The following is a 15342-nucleotide window of genomic DNA, read 5'->3' on the forward strand; positions in this document are numbered from 1 at the left end:
TCAGGTTTGATGCCTTCCCTGGGCTTCAGTTACCAGAAATGTTTCAGGCAGCACTCTGGTGCATTGTAAATCTTTGACAGATCCAGCTTCCCAGAAGCATGAAGCGAGCCTTCTGGGCAGTCGGGCTGGGGACGATGTTGTCTCCCCCCCGTGCAAGGCTGAGGTCTCCGCTCCAAGTCAGAGGTTGATCAGACAGATGGCACGGGCTTGGGAGAGAGTGATGCGCCGCCCTTACGGGTGGTGTCCTTTCAGGAGAATGGGGCAGTAAATTTTCACCCATATTAAAACAATTACTCTGGTCGATGGAAATGAAAGGGCCATTGGATAAAGAGGCCAGGTCAGCCGGAAAGGAGAGAACCATTTGCCTAGAACAGAGAAAGGAAGCGAAAGCCGGCATCTAGCTTAGATGCAAAGAGGCAGAATTCTTCTTTTAATCTCCATGGATTTTATATCTGGCCTCCAATCAATGCTCAGTCTGGCCATGCCCCAATAGACCAAGTCCCACAAGCTGAATTAGATGACCTGCTCATTGCAGAGCCAGGAAAGGTGAGGCGTGGTAGGCCGCACCTGTGTGCAGCCTAAAGCCTGGAGCCAGGGAGCGAAGTCCATGAGAGGCATGCCCTCCATTTTGTGAGGGATGCCAAGGGAAGGACAGCCAGGCAATGGAGGTTTCTTCCCCCTCGGGCTGCACCACACCTCCTTCTCAGGAACTTCCCCAGCATCTTGGGATGAGCAGGATTCCTCTCCACAAGCTGCTGGAGGCCCAGCCTCTAGCCTCCAGTCTCCAGTCTTATGTTTTCAATGGCTTTGTTTGAGTCTGAAAGTCTACCACATATGGGCTGAGAGGGCTTTCTTGTCATTACATGTTTGCTGTCAGTCATCTTAAAATGTGTTCTTTCCTAATGTTTTCCTGTCCCTCAAAGTTATAGCATTACATAGTATGCCTTTAAAAAAAAAGTCTTTCCCTCTGAAATATCTGAACCTTTTAGATGTGTGTGAAAAGTCATCATGTCCTTGTATTTGTTACTTAGACTATCACCTAAAAACCCTACCTATATTTGTAGATATATGTGTGTGTACATATGTCTATGTATGTACATGTATGTATATGTATATATGTGTGTATGTATATATATATATATATATGTATGTATAATTCAACATTTCCATATACCAGCTATGTGATGCAATAGATAGAGGGAGCTCTGGGTGGGGCGTCAAGATACTTAATAGTTGAGTAACCCTGAGCAAGTCACTCAAGGGCTCCGTGCCTCAATTTCCTCATCTGCAATATGGGAGGCTTAGAGTGAATGGTGTCTGAGATCCCTTCTGGTTCTAAGTCTCTGATCCTCTGAGCCTTGTCTGAAATCTCGATATAAATGAATATGCCAGGACTTTGTGGTGAGGGTGATAAGACGCCACTCTCTCCTTCAGGTTCTCTCTTGGCCTAGAAATCCTCTCATTCTAATCCTCTCTTTGGCAAATGCTGCTAATCCAAGTGGAAGCAGGTGAAACAACTGCTTTAAAACAAGCAAACAAACAAACAAACAAAACAACAAGAAAGATGTACGTAGCTTATTGACGTTGTGACGAAAAACCTCTGCCATCACCCCAGAGGGACATGGCTGCTCACCTCCATTTCTTCCTTCGGTTCTCATCTCCATGCCACTTTTGGCCAACACCAGCACCTGCCTTTGCAGCACCCCTGACTCTCTTTCTTCCAGTCTGGGTTTCATTTCACTGATTTTTTGACATCAATTCCTTCTCCCACAGGCTATGCCTTGAAAATCTGTGCCTTGGCCCATTTGTCTTTATATGGTTGAGGAATCACACCAGAGCCTGTGGTTTTGCTGTTACCAAAATGGTTTGGAAATCCAAAGACAAAAATCGCATCAGGATTGATCTTGTCATCTTGGCCAGTGTTTGGTGAATTTCCGTTTTGGGGCTGTGGCCCTCCCAGGATGATGGACGTCTATAACCATCTCTTTACACTGAGGCAGTCTCTTTGGAATAGCCTTCCTGTCTGTGCTGTTCATTACGGTGTCCTTGGGGGAGGGAGCGCCTGTCTTTTCAAGAAATGTGGAAGGGGAAATAAACAAAAAAGCCTTTACACACTTTTTTTTCTTGGATAAAATGGGGAAAACTGGTCAAATCACAATTTCTTAGCACTCTAAACTATTTTTCTGAAATAAGTAATGCTCAGTTAGTAAGAAATAGAATGTGTCAGGAAGTTGAGGAACCTGTATACTCTGCAACAGATGCTAGTTCAGGTGCTCTTAACCTGGATTTCAGGAATATTTTTTTTTAAATTTGGTAACTGTATTTCATTATATTTGGTTTCATTTGTAATCCTATGTGTTTTATGTTATGCCTTTAAAAACATTTTTCTAAGAAGAGGTCCTTAGGCTACCCCAGACCACTCCTTGCTTCAAGTTTCTCCCCAATCCATTTCATCCTTCACTCATCTGTCAAACTGATCTTGCTAAAAGGCAAGTTACTGTCACCCCCATATTCAAGAAAGGTGAGAGACTCCTTGCCTCTAGAATCAAAGCTAACGTCTTTCGCTTAGCTTTTGAAGACCTACACAGCCTGGCCCTTTAGTACCTTTACAATCTTTATATACTAATGACCTCCCTCAAACTCAGCCATCTGTCTCCAATGGCTTCCTCACTGTGTCCTGAACAAGATATTCCGTCTCCCAACTCTGGGCATTTTCACTGGTTGTCTTCCGTTCCTGAACTCCCTCCTCATCTATACCTGCTGGCTTCCCTGGCTTCCATCATGTCTCAGGTAAACCCCACTTCCTTCTAGAAGCCTTTTCTGATGCCCCTAATTGAAAATGACTTCCCCCTCTTATTTCCAGTTTATCCAGTCTATAGCTTGTTTGTTCATAGTTGTTTGCATAATGTCTCCCCCATCAGACTGTGAGCTCCTTGAAGGCAGAGACTTTTACGTTGTTGTTTGTTTTCCTTTCTTTCTATCCCCAGCCCTAGTGCAGTGCTTGACACATTAGGTGCTTAATAAATGCTTGTGGACCTGACCAAGTCCAGACAGCCTGTTCCACTTTAGCTCACAATGACAGGAATTTTGTTTTCCCCTTAGATCAGCTAGAAATCTATCCTTGTCAAAGTTCACCTTTGCATTTCTTCTTGCTTTCTGAGACCAAGAAAAAAAGTCTAATTCCTCTTCAATGTGGTGACATTTTTTTCAGTTCCTTCCCTCATTCTACATTTTAATATGCCTTAAACATTTTTAGTTTTATTACCTTGCTCCAATATGAAGTATTCACTTCTTTTTCCTTCCCAACTCTCTGTTCCCACTGAAAAGTTAGTACCCCTGAATCACATAAACAGTCAAGGAAAACAAATTCCCTTATTCTTCACACATTAAAACAAACAAATAAACTACTTTTCTTGTTCTGCCTGTTTGTCCATCACCATGAGGCAAAGAGCATTTTTTTTTCTCTGCCCTCTGGAATCATGCTTGATATTTCAGCTGACCAGAGTTCTTCGGTTTTCAAAGTTGTCCATGTTTACAATGTTGATGTGATAAATGTTTCTCTTGGTCCTTCCCACTTCACTCTGCATCAGTTCATGTAGGTCTTTCCAGGTCTCTTTGAAATCATCTGTTTCCTCCTCTCTTGCAGCACAATAGTATTCTATTACATTCATATGCCGTAATTTTTTTTAGCCATTCATCAATTAATAGGCATCTCCTTCACTTCCTATTCTTTACCATCACCAAAAGAGCTGCTACAAATGTTTTTTGTACATAGGACCGTTTCACCTTTGTTTGATCTCTTTGGGACTAGAGGCCTAGCAGTGGTATAAGTGTGTCAAAGCGAATATACTGGTTAGTAACTTTTTTATGCATGCAACCATATTGCTTTCCAGAATGGCTGGACTTATTCACAGTTCCACTAACAAATGCATCAGTGTGCCTGTTTTCCCACAACCCCTCCAATACTGGCCATTTTCTTTTCTTTTTTTTTTCTTTTTTGATCATCTTTTCAATTTACAGGTTTGAAATATAAGATGAGAGAAGTATAGTGTAGTGGATAAAGAGGTAGCTTTTATAGCCCTAAGGACCTGGGATCAAGGTACACCTCGGACCCATATTTACTCTGTGACCTCCTGGATGAGTCACTTACCTACTCAGGGTCTAAGAAACTCATGAGACTGAAGTGGCAGAGAAGAGCTACCCTCCATTGATAGAGAGACTTCTCTCATCTTGGAGTTTCCTATATCAATGGCATCACAGGTCTAGGGTTTATCTTTATTCTTTTCAATATGGATTCTGGACAGCATATTAAAGTCAAGGTTTTTCCTCTGCCCATGAGCCTTTTAGGAGAATTTATTTTATAATTGGGGCCCTTTAGGCCTTTCTGTTCCTTTCAGCCTTCTCTCTTATGTGATCGAGAATAACATAGGGGAAATCCAGATTTCTTCCAACACTGTTATTAGTCTTTATAGCACTGGCAGCCACCATGTGGAAGCAGCTTCCTATGCACAGCCCAAGCACTGGTTATATAGACATGTCCTCCCATGTCCAATACCCTCATGCACATCCTCCTCTGCCGTTTCCTGAACACTACTGAGGCTAGAGTCCGGTCAGTAGTACGTCTGTTGTTTGTTCTTAGCATATTGCCACAGACAAACCTTGCCATAAAGTGAGCCTTGGGAGGCAGAATCCCCCTCCCTTGTTAAGCTTGCTGTTGTAGTTCTTTTTTGGGGGGGGGGAGGGAGAGGCAGGAACTAGGCAGCAAAGTGCACAGAGCACTGGGCCTGGAGTCAGGAGGACTCCTCTTGCTGAATTCAAATCCAGCATCAAACACCTAGTAGCTGTGTGACCCTGGGCAACTCTCTTAATCCTGTTTGCCTCAGTTTCCTCATCTGTTAAATGATCTGGAAAATGAAATGGCAAATCATTCCAGTATCTTTGCCAGTAAAACCCCAAATGCGGTCATGAAGAGTTGGATATGACTGAACAACAACAACAACTTGATGCTTTTGTCAAGGAGTACCCTTCATGTTCTTGACCAACTCCTCTTGTAGAGGAGTACCCTTCATGTTCTTGACCAACTCCTCTTGTCAAGGAGTACCCTTCATGTTCTTGACCAACTCCTCTTGTCAAGGAGTACCCTCAATGTTCTTGAACAATTCCTTTTGTCAAGGAGTACCCTTAAAGTTCTTGACCAACTCCTGCTTGTTGCAGATTTTTGGAAGATAATACCACTGCTGTTGGTGTCTAGTGAGTTTGGGTTATGTACTTGCTCCAAGGGATTGTTTTTCCTCAGCATCAATATTTTATAATATTAAAACATTGATACCTTTCACCACCAAAATGGGATGTGCCATTTAATTAACATAACTTTTGCATGCTATTTAATACCAAGACTCAGTTTTGTGTTGGAGAATAGTGTGTTTCTATAGTTGTTATTTCAGTTCAGCAAAGAAGAAGAAGAAGAAGCCTCAGACCCTCCCCACCAGAGCAATTTGATGACTAAGGCATTTACTCAATACCGAAGTGCCTGAAACTTTGTTCAGTTGCTATGGTGGACGTTTGATGTATAGACAGCCTCATTGATGATGGTGCCACTCATGTCCCTTGTTTTGGCACATAGTCTGCTATAGTCTTAGAATGATCCAGTTCACCCACCCAATATGATGAGGTACGGAAGGAGGCCTTTGGTGAAGAGTTCTGTCTCTATCTCCATCTCACTGGGTCACTGGATATCAATGGAGATGAGATATATTCAGTGTTTTGCAAACCTTAAAGTATTCTATTAGTACTTGCTAGTATTATCTTCATCTCTATTCACTTAGATATCTTTATCTGTATATCCGTATTTCTACGTAGAACTCACAATGCATTGTGTATATGCATTATTTTATATATCCCTGCTTCCTGTCTTTACCTCATATTAAATGCAGCATTATGTCATAATCCCAAATTAACTTCAAGAATACAAGGGAATCATACAGTATTCAAAATGGTAGTTATCTTAAACATCATTGAATGCATCCCTTTCACTTGACAAATAGGAAACTGAGGCCCAGACAGAGAAAGCTTCCTGCAGAGACACACAGGCAGAACTTGTAATTCACATGCATGGATAGGTCTGTCCAATCAAAGCACATCAGGATTTCCTGAAGAATTGAGGAGGAAAATCACGGTCTAAGTGTAGTCAAAACTGACATAAATGGAAGCTTTTTGGACTTCATCTCTGCCCAAGAAATGGGAAACAGTTCTGGGAGCACACATCTCTGGCAGCTTTTGAACTCTGGGCCCGTCCTAGACCTATTGGCACAAAGTTCTCACCCATACCAGATACAGCCTCTTTCCCATAGCCACACAGGCTCAGCACCAAGCACATGGTCTGCTCACCAGCACCTATGTGAGATCATTTAGTTTGCTTTGTTTCGCTTTAATGCAATTTTATTTGTATCACAAACTTTCAGCACATCATTCCCTAGGTCTTAGAATTTCCCCACTCTCAGGACCCCTCCTGGCTGCCTCGAATGTGCCGCAGAGAAGACAGTGATGTTGCAGAGGATAAGCATGTGCATTACATAATGGTTTCAGCTTTACCACGCAGTTTCCCTGCATTATGTCACTGGATCTTCACACTGACCCTTTGAGGTAGGCACTGTTATCATCACCATTTTACAGATGAGCAAACAGAGGCTCCAAGAGACACTGAAGGGAATTTCCCAGGGTCAACAAGGTAAGAGTAGGTATCTCAGACAGCAGCAAACTGTGCTCTTGCTGACTCCAAGGTGAGTGCTCTATCCTACCACACAGGCTCACCAAAAATCCCGGACCCCTGGCCTGTAGTCTCCCTTTCTTTATTTTACTACAATCCTGTTTCTGCTCCCCGTTCATCCAGTCACGTTGCCAGCCCAGGCAGAAGCATGCCCAGCAGCCCCAGGCCCAGCGGACAGGTGCACTCAGGTTATGTTCTTCATCATTCACACGCCTTGCGATCCCATGTAATATTTTTTTCCTTGGAGAGTATGCTTGAGCACAGTGTCAGGATTCTGCTGATGTTTCATCAATGTCACCACTTACTATTCATTTATTTAATATTCATTATAGATCAATTCATAATTGTCATCATAGTAATGAAATGAAAAAAAAAAGGCATCCCAACTCCTCTCTACTTTGCAAATCTAACTCACAAGCTCCATTCAGAGACACCCTTCTTACAAATAGCTACTGTTTTAATATAATTACATATTTAAAAAATTCTAATGGCTCTGGTCCCAAAGGATGCTTGAGATTCTCACCAGATTACTTCCCATCCATGTGTCCCATAGTGCTCTGAGAATCCCGTGCTGTCCTACCTATGATAGGCTCCCTGGAGCCTTTGACAATTCCCTCTCACATACCTTCTTAATGTCAGTGAGTCTTTGGGGGTGGGGGAGGGTGGTGGGAAGGGGCCAGTAATGGGGCTGGCTCCTCTTGTGATGAGCTGTGACTGATGAACAAATGGAAGATCCCATGGCATAGATGAACTTGACACCCAGGCTCTAGAACAATTCCCTTTTGCTAGGTGGGTTGACTGCATAGAAATAAGTCATGTTTATGAGGACTGGCTTTCATAGAGGGCTTGAGGTAGGCCAAATCATGCTTCCTTTGGCAGAAGTAAAGTGCCTGCAACTTTTCACCCTCTTCCAGCCCCACCCAATCCCTTGGTTAATGCTGTTTTGTTGTTACTGTTATTATATTTACAACCAAGATTAGAACAAGAACAGCCTTAAGTAGTTTATAGCACAACCAAGCAATTGATTAGCATTGATCAAATACCAACTATTTGGTGGGTAATCTGCTGGGCCCTGGGGAATTCAGAGACTGAAAGGAAACAACTTAGCCTCTAAGAGAACTAAGAGATAATCAGGGAAACTATATTTTGCTAAGAAGGTATGATGGGCAATGGGGGCAGCTAGGTTGGTCAGTGGATGGAGCACAGCGGATGGAGATTTATCATCCTGAGTTCAAGTCTGGCCTGACACTTAGTAGTTGTGTGATCCTGGGCAAGTCACTTCACCCAGTTTGCCTCAGTTTCCTCATCTGTAAAATGAGCTGGGGAAGGAAATGCAAAAACCACTCCAGGATTTCTACCAAGAAAACCACAAATGGGGTCACAAAGAATCAGCTATGACTGAAAAATGACTGAACAACAATGACAGACAATGAATTAATATCAATACTGAATATATATATATAATGTACATATATAAACATATATAATATATATATGTATATATATATATAAAATGGCATTATACCAATATCTTAAAGGAAAAGTTAAATAAATCACAGGAGGAAATGAATAGTAAACCCATAATAGTAGAGAACCTCAATTTATACCTCTCAGACCTAGATTAATATCACCAAAAAGAAAATGAGAAAAGAGTATGCATATTACCTCAGCTATGTGTTGTATCTTTGCAGTAACTGACCATTAATCAGAGCACAAAAACCTCACCAACAAATGCAGAAAAGCTCAATGCATCTTTTATAGGCCTCAATGAAATTAAATATGTACATAAAGGGCCAGTGAAGAAATGATTAAACATTAATTGGAGATGAAACAAAAACTGTAAAGATTAGGTGGGTCAAAAAACAAATCATAGAAACATTAAATAATGTCATTAAAGATAATGACAGAGAGACAAGATACCATATATTTTGGGAGCCAAAGTAGTCCTTAGGTGAAAATTTATGGCTCTAAACATTTTCATTGATAAAAGAGAGTGAACAGATTGATGAATTGGGCATGCAACTAAAAAATAAACAAAACCAAGACAACAAACATATTAAAAAAAAAAACTCCAGTAAAACAACAAAATTGAAATCTTGAACATCAAAGAAGAAATTAACAAAAACAAAAACACATTTTATCTGCAAAGAATGCATTTTTTTTATCATTTTTTTAAATTTGCCTAAAACATGGTCATTTTTTGGTAGGGGTTCTACATGATGCTGAAAAATGCATGTATTATTTTGAAATCCCACTTATATGACACCAAAAGCCTTTTAACTCTCTCTTCCCCAGCAATTTATTCATTTTTTCTTTGTTTGTTTGTTTGTTTTTGGTGAGGCAATTGGGGTTAAGTGACTTGCCCCGGGTCACAGGGCTTAAACTTATTCAATTCTATATTATTCATGTTGTTTGTCTCTTAGATTTATCCAAAACTGAGAGACATTAAAATCTCCTGTCACTATTGTATTACTCTACATGGTTTTTTTTTTTGGTAGATTAGTTAATATTTTCTTTATTAATTTAGATGCTGCATTATTTGGAACATCTAAGTTTAATATTGATGCTGTTTTCTTATGTATGGTTCCTATCAACATGTTGTAGTTTCCTTGTTTTTATCTTTTTGTATTTTGTATTTCTAATGTTTGGTTTTGCTTTTCTGATAGGATGATTACAAGTCCTGCTTTTTTTGGATTCACTTAATGCATGGCATTTTTTTTCCTCAACTCCTAAAAAAAAAATTATCTGTTTGGTGTTCAGTCTTGCATAGCCCTCCCTCCCCTACACCTTTCTAGTCTTTTTACACCTTACTCTCCCTCCCATATTCTGTGATCCAGTGACAAAGGGTACCTTGCTGTTGTTCAAACCAGGCATTCTAACTTTCAGCTCTGGACATTTTCTCTGCCTGATACCCATGCTTAGAATTCTTTCCCTCCTCATCCCCACCTCCTGAATTCCCAGCTTCCTTCAAGTCCCAGCTAAAATCCCACCTTTACAAGAAGCCTTTCCTGCCCCGGCCATGCACCTTAATGCTAGTGCCTTCCCCAGGTTAATCATTGCCAATTGATTCTGTAGATCTCTGATAGTTGTGTGCATGCTGTCTCCCTCATCGGATGACAAGCTCCTTGAAGGCAGGGGCTAACTTGGGCCTATCTTTGAACACCTACACCTTGGTACAGTGCCACCCTAGAACAGAGTAAGGACTTAAGAAATCTCTGTGGACTGACTGGTTGACCATCAGGGTGCTCCACATCTTTTCTATTTCAGTGACAGGAAAGTTCCTTAAGTTTAAGGCTTTTTTGTTTTTCCCACTTTTCCCTTTATATCCCAAGTGCCTGACATGTGGTAGACATTGAGCAAATATTTATTGATTGATGATGTAGATTGATACCATTAGTTTAAAAGAAAGCTTCTGCATTTCTTTTAGGTTTTTTGCCCTCCTTTCCTCATTCTAAGCTTCATCACTCTTGAAGATCGTTTTTAGTACTGCAGTCCCTTTTTGTAATCATCCTTTTTTCTGCTTGAGTTTCCATCTAGGTATGAGTCTTTTAAGTTTGAAGTTGCTTGAGGCTTCATTAATCAACTACCTTTTTCTTGCTCATCAGAATTATTTCTCTTTGGGTATTCATCATTTCATGAGGGAGAATCGTTATTCCTCCTGGCCTTCTCTCCTCTGCAGATTTTTAGGCCCCGGAATCATCCTTATCCTTCCTCTGAAACATTGTCTTGAACGAAGACCGTGCCTGGCTTTCCTTCTTTTAAGGCGAGATGATCACCGGCTCGCAAAGCTCCCATACTTTCTCCTTTAGCAGCCTGTTGTAGTTATTGTTGTTGTTTAGTCATGTCCAACTTCTCGTGACCCAGTGGACCATAGCACCCCAGGCCCTTCTGCCTTCCGCTACCTCTCAAAGTTTGTGCAGATTCATGTTTGGTATTTCCATGCTGTTATTTATCCATCTCAAACTCTGCCATCCCTTTTCCTTTTGCCTTCAATCTTTCCGCAAATCGGAGTCTTTTCCAATGAGTCCTGTCTTCTCGTTATGTGGCCAAAGTATTTAAGCTTCAGCTTCAATGTTTGACCTTCTAATGAATAGTCTTCAAAAACCAGCCTGCTCTTCTGGTGTTCTTGGGTCACATGTTGCTGAAGCCTAGCCCGCACAATCTTTAGCATCATGTTGCTGTCAACATTCCTTGGCATTGCCCTTCTTTAGCAATGGGACAGTTTACTCTGACCTTTTCCAGCCAATCCCATGGCCACGGTTGAGTTTTCCAAATCTGCTGTATTGAGTGCAGCACTTTAACATCATTGACTTTCAGGGTTTTAAATAGCTCAACTGGAATGCTGTCACCTCCTTTAGCCTTACTATTCCCAGTGCTTCCCGAGGTCCACTTAACTTCATTGTCCAGGTCATCTGGCTCTAGAGCAGTAACCACACCCCAGGGGTTATTGGTGACATTAAGGTCTTTCTTATGTGGCTCTGATGTATGGTCTCGCCACTTCTTAATCACTTGTACTGCTGTTAAGTCCCCAGCAGTTTGGTCGCCTATAGTGATCATTTTGGCACGAAATCTTCCCTTGATATCTCTTGTCTTCCTGAAGAGATCTCTTGCCTTTCCCATTCCATTCTTTTCTTCTGTGTCTTTGCTTTGTTACTCCTTGTCACTCCGTGCTCTTCTCTGGAATTCTGCATTCACTTGGATGTATCTTTCCCTTTCTCCTTTCCCTTTTATGTTCCTTCTTTCCTCAGGTATTTTCAAAGCCTCATCAGACGCCATTTTACTTTCTTGCTTTTCTTTTTCTTTATCATGCTTTGTTACTGCCGCTGCTGCCTCCTGTACAATATTGTGAGTTTCTGTCCACACCTTCCAACATGAGGGGCTCGTCTTCTGATGTCAATTATTCTTTTAATAGTGTCGATGGGGTTTTCTTGGCAAAATTACTGGAGCACTTTGCTATTTCCTTCTCCAGTGGTTCACCTTTTGTCAGCACTCTCCACTCTGACCTGTCCATCGTGGGTAACCCTGCACAGCTTTTTTTTTTTTCCCCTCTCTTTTCTTCCTTTGCCTTTTGCGGAATGGCCTTTTCATTGAGATGAACCAAGACATGATTAGCTGGTGTGTTTTTAACAGAGAACAGGAATTCTATCAGATTTATGGATAATTGAATACCATGATTATTACTATTAGAGTAGTATATATTTATCGATTACCCTGCCTCACTTAAAAGTAATTACCTTTGTTAGCTAAGAGCTCTTTTTCATTCAGTCAATCAAACAGAACTAGTTACAAGTTACAGAACTAGTTTTTTCAAAAGACCTGCTCACTTCCTAGAATCAAAGGCGTTTCCAATTAGGTGTAACAGGATAGCTTTTCAGATTGAGTGAGGAGCTCGATCGTGTCCTTCATAGCCCGTGTGAATAGAGGAGTTTGTTCAGAATGTAATAAAGGTTGTCAGGGTTTGGCAGTAAAGGGGAAGGAGTAGAGGCCTCAGCCTGCAGCTGAGCTGGAAAGAATCTGCAGCCTGGGGGATACCATCAAAGAGAGAAAGAGAAAGTAGGGATGAGCTGTGAAGAGAAGAGAAATGTAAGAGAGAGCCCCCGGCTCCAGAGACATCTGAGCAGGAGACTTGGGCTGATGCCTTCAGCTGTTCCCCCTCCTCCTGGGCTGAGGGAAGGGACAGGAAAAGGCCTGCTCTTTCCCCACCTTCTCTTCCCAGGGCCAGTGTATTAATGGACAGTGTAACATCCTGCTACTTCATTGCCTGAGTGTTTCCAGGAATTTTAATTTGCCTCAAAAACAAAGAGCCTGGTGGTGAGCTGGAGATAAATAGGAGTGTGAACTACAATAGGAGTGTGAATTACGGCAGAGTCCTGAGCCTCTGCCTAAGGGTTAGGGTCTTTTCTAACTAGGGGGCTCAGAGCTATGGTGATTTTATGTTTAAGGTTTGGTTTCATGTGAATTCCCTAAAGCAGCAGAGAGGGAAGCCCGGGGAAGCCCAAAGGCTTGAAACAACCTCATTATTGTAAAGGGTTTTGCACGGCTCTCTGAGGTCTCAGTCTAAAGTCTGAGTCTGTCTCTTGAATTTATCCCTTTTTTCTTTAGAATAGGGTGCTCAGCAGCATATTTACCATGATGAAGATGTTGCTTCAATCTCTATTACCCAAATATTCCCTATCGGGTTCTCTTAACCTGGGATTTGTGGAAACCCAAGAGGTCTACAGATAAACTTCCAAGGGTCTGTGAACTTGGTGAGGAAAAAAAAAACACAGCTTTAATTTTACTTGCTTCTAATTAAAATTGGCATTTCTTCCAAATATGAATATAGGCAGCAAGATAGGATTCTGAGAAAGAATATGTAATCTTACACAGACTGCCAGATGGATTCATGATCAAACAAACAAACAGCAGCAACACACACACACACACACACACACACACACACACACACACACACACACCCCAAGACCTCTTTCTCAAGTTTCTCCCTTGGCCTCTTATGCACATGGCCCCAGCTACTTTGTGCCTATTCAACAGAGCTAACCCTGGGGATGGAGGGGAATTTGGAACCTGATCTCCTGAGCCATAAGAGCATGGGAGAGCTGGACTCTTTTCCCTAATGCTGTCTTTCCAGACAGAAGATTTTCATCTGAGACAAAAATCCCATTTATTTTGTAATATGTCCACATTATGTATTTTAAATAAGGAATATGATACATTTCTTAAATAGCTAGAAATACCTACATTGTGCTAAAAAGCATCTATTCCTTGGCATCCATACTTTGAGCCCAGCAGGCTGGGCCTATTTAGAGCCTGTTGGATAATGAATGCTTGAACTGGTTGATTTTTGTGAAGTCTAATAAGACTAGTGAGGGGTTTAAATAAAAGGGATTAGAGCAGCGAGCCTCCCCTCCCCTCCGTCACCCGCAGCCCTTTCTGAAATGGACAGGGAATAATGGTAACTCTGATTCATACAGAGCATTAAGGTTCACAAAACACTTTCTTGTCGACAGTTTTGTGAGGCAGGCTGGACCCATATTATGATCCCGTTTTACTGATGTGGAAATCACAGCTTTAAGAGTTTTGTTGACTTTCCCATGATTCTCTACTTAGTGTCTGAAGTGGGATTTGAATCCAAATTTCCTGATTCCATGCCTAGTTTTCCTTTCACTATGCCAGAATGGTATCTGCCTCAGAATGAGATCTGCAGGCCATCAGTAAACTGTCACAGGAAGGACAGGTTCCCAATGGAAGATTGTGTTTGGACAGAGACTGATATCAACACGACCCTCTGAAATCTGAAGATGGAACCTGTGTCTGTTTCTCCCTATGTGCTGTGAGTTCAAGGTGTAATATGGTTTCGTTACTAGTCAGGGATGCATGTTGGTCCAGTGAGCTGGCAAAGGGAAATTAGTCACACAATAAACATTTATGAAGCACTTACTATGTCCCAGAGTCTGTGGTAAGCTGTAGGGATGCACATATGGAAAAGAGAGGCAATTCCTTTCCTCAAGGAACTTACACTGTTATCAGGGAAAGAGAGCATAGCGCACAAAAGGAAACTGAGAAGGGAAGGCATCCAGGTGCCTAGCAATTACCTAGAGAAGTTACATAATATACTTAAATCTACACATACATTTGTATGTAATGTGTGTATGTATGTGCATGTATATATGTAATATAGGTGACATATTATCTATATTATATTGAAGCCATTATAGCAGATATTATATATGTGACATATGTTACACACTATATATGTGTGTGTGCATATGTCTGTTTGTGTGCATGTATTATATAGCCCAGATCTATGAACTCCTTTGTATGCTCTTGTGAACACCACAACATATCTTCATAGAAATGATAATCCAACCCATAAGCGTCTAGACCGGGGGTCAAACTCTCAACCTGCAAGACTCCCAAGTGTGCTGAGAAATGTAAACGGGGAATGCTTAACAAAATAACTAAAAATGCAACATAGATAATGTTAATTTGTGGTTTTCTAGGTCAGTGTGTGCCCTTAAGGATCCCTTTCTATTGACATTTGGCACCACTGTTATTTGCCAGGTGGGCAAAGGGAGACTAAGAGAGGATAAATTACTTCTTACAGAGATCTGCACTCAGGGCCGTTTTAACCCTCATAACGAAGACAGCGCCAATGATACGTGCTGAAGAGGGCTTTTCGATCCGCAGTGTGCTTGTGCGTGGTCAGGCTGATTTTGTTCACTTCTCATTTTCCCACGCAGAAGCCAAATTAGTGCCCACGTCAGATCCGAACCCAGCTCTCCCCTCCTCCTCTCAGTCCCTCGACCTTTCTGCTGTATCATGCGATGCCTGTACATGGACACGCACTCATTGCTCTGTTTTCCAGTTTTGAGTTTGTGTTTTTGAACTATCCCCAGTGACTGGTCTAGGCTATTTGTGTGCCCACTTGTCTCCTATCTGACCAGGTTACTAGCGTGTTAAGTAAATGCAATGTTCGATAGGTATCTGAAATCTGCTCACAACTTTGCGTGTGGGGTATTTTTTCCCCTTTTTTCCATATGGTCTCTAATCTTAATTTATGGCATCATGTATTA

General features: G+C 41.5%; 1 protein-coding gene across 1 annotated transcript in view; it reads left to right on the forward strand.

Moving 5' to 3' along the window:
* The window catches only part of DGKB (diacylglycerol kinase beta), a 575035-nt gene that overhangs the window by 168884 nt on the left and 390809 nt on the right, over positions 1-15342 (forward strand). The gene's annotated exons all lie outside the window — the stretch shown is intronic.

This window comes from Vombatus ursinus, unplaced genomic scaffold (assembly GCF_900497805.2).
Source record: "Vombatus ursinus unplaced genomic scaffold, bare-nosed wombat genome assembly UNPS02014799.1, whole genome shotgun sequence".
NCBI lineage: Eukaryota > Metazoa > Chordata > Mammalia > Diprotodontia > Vombatidae > Vombatus > Vombatus ursinus.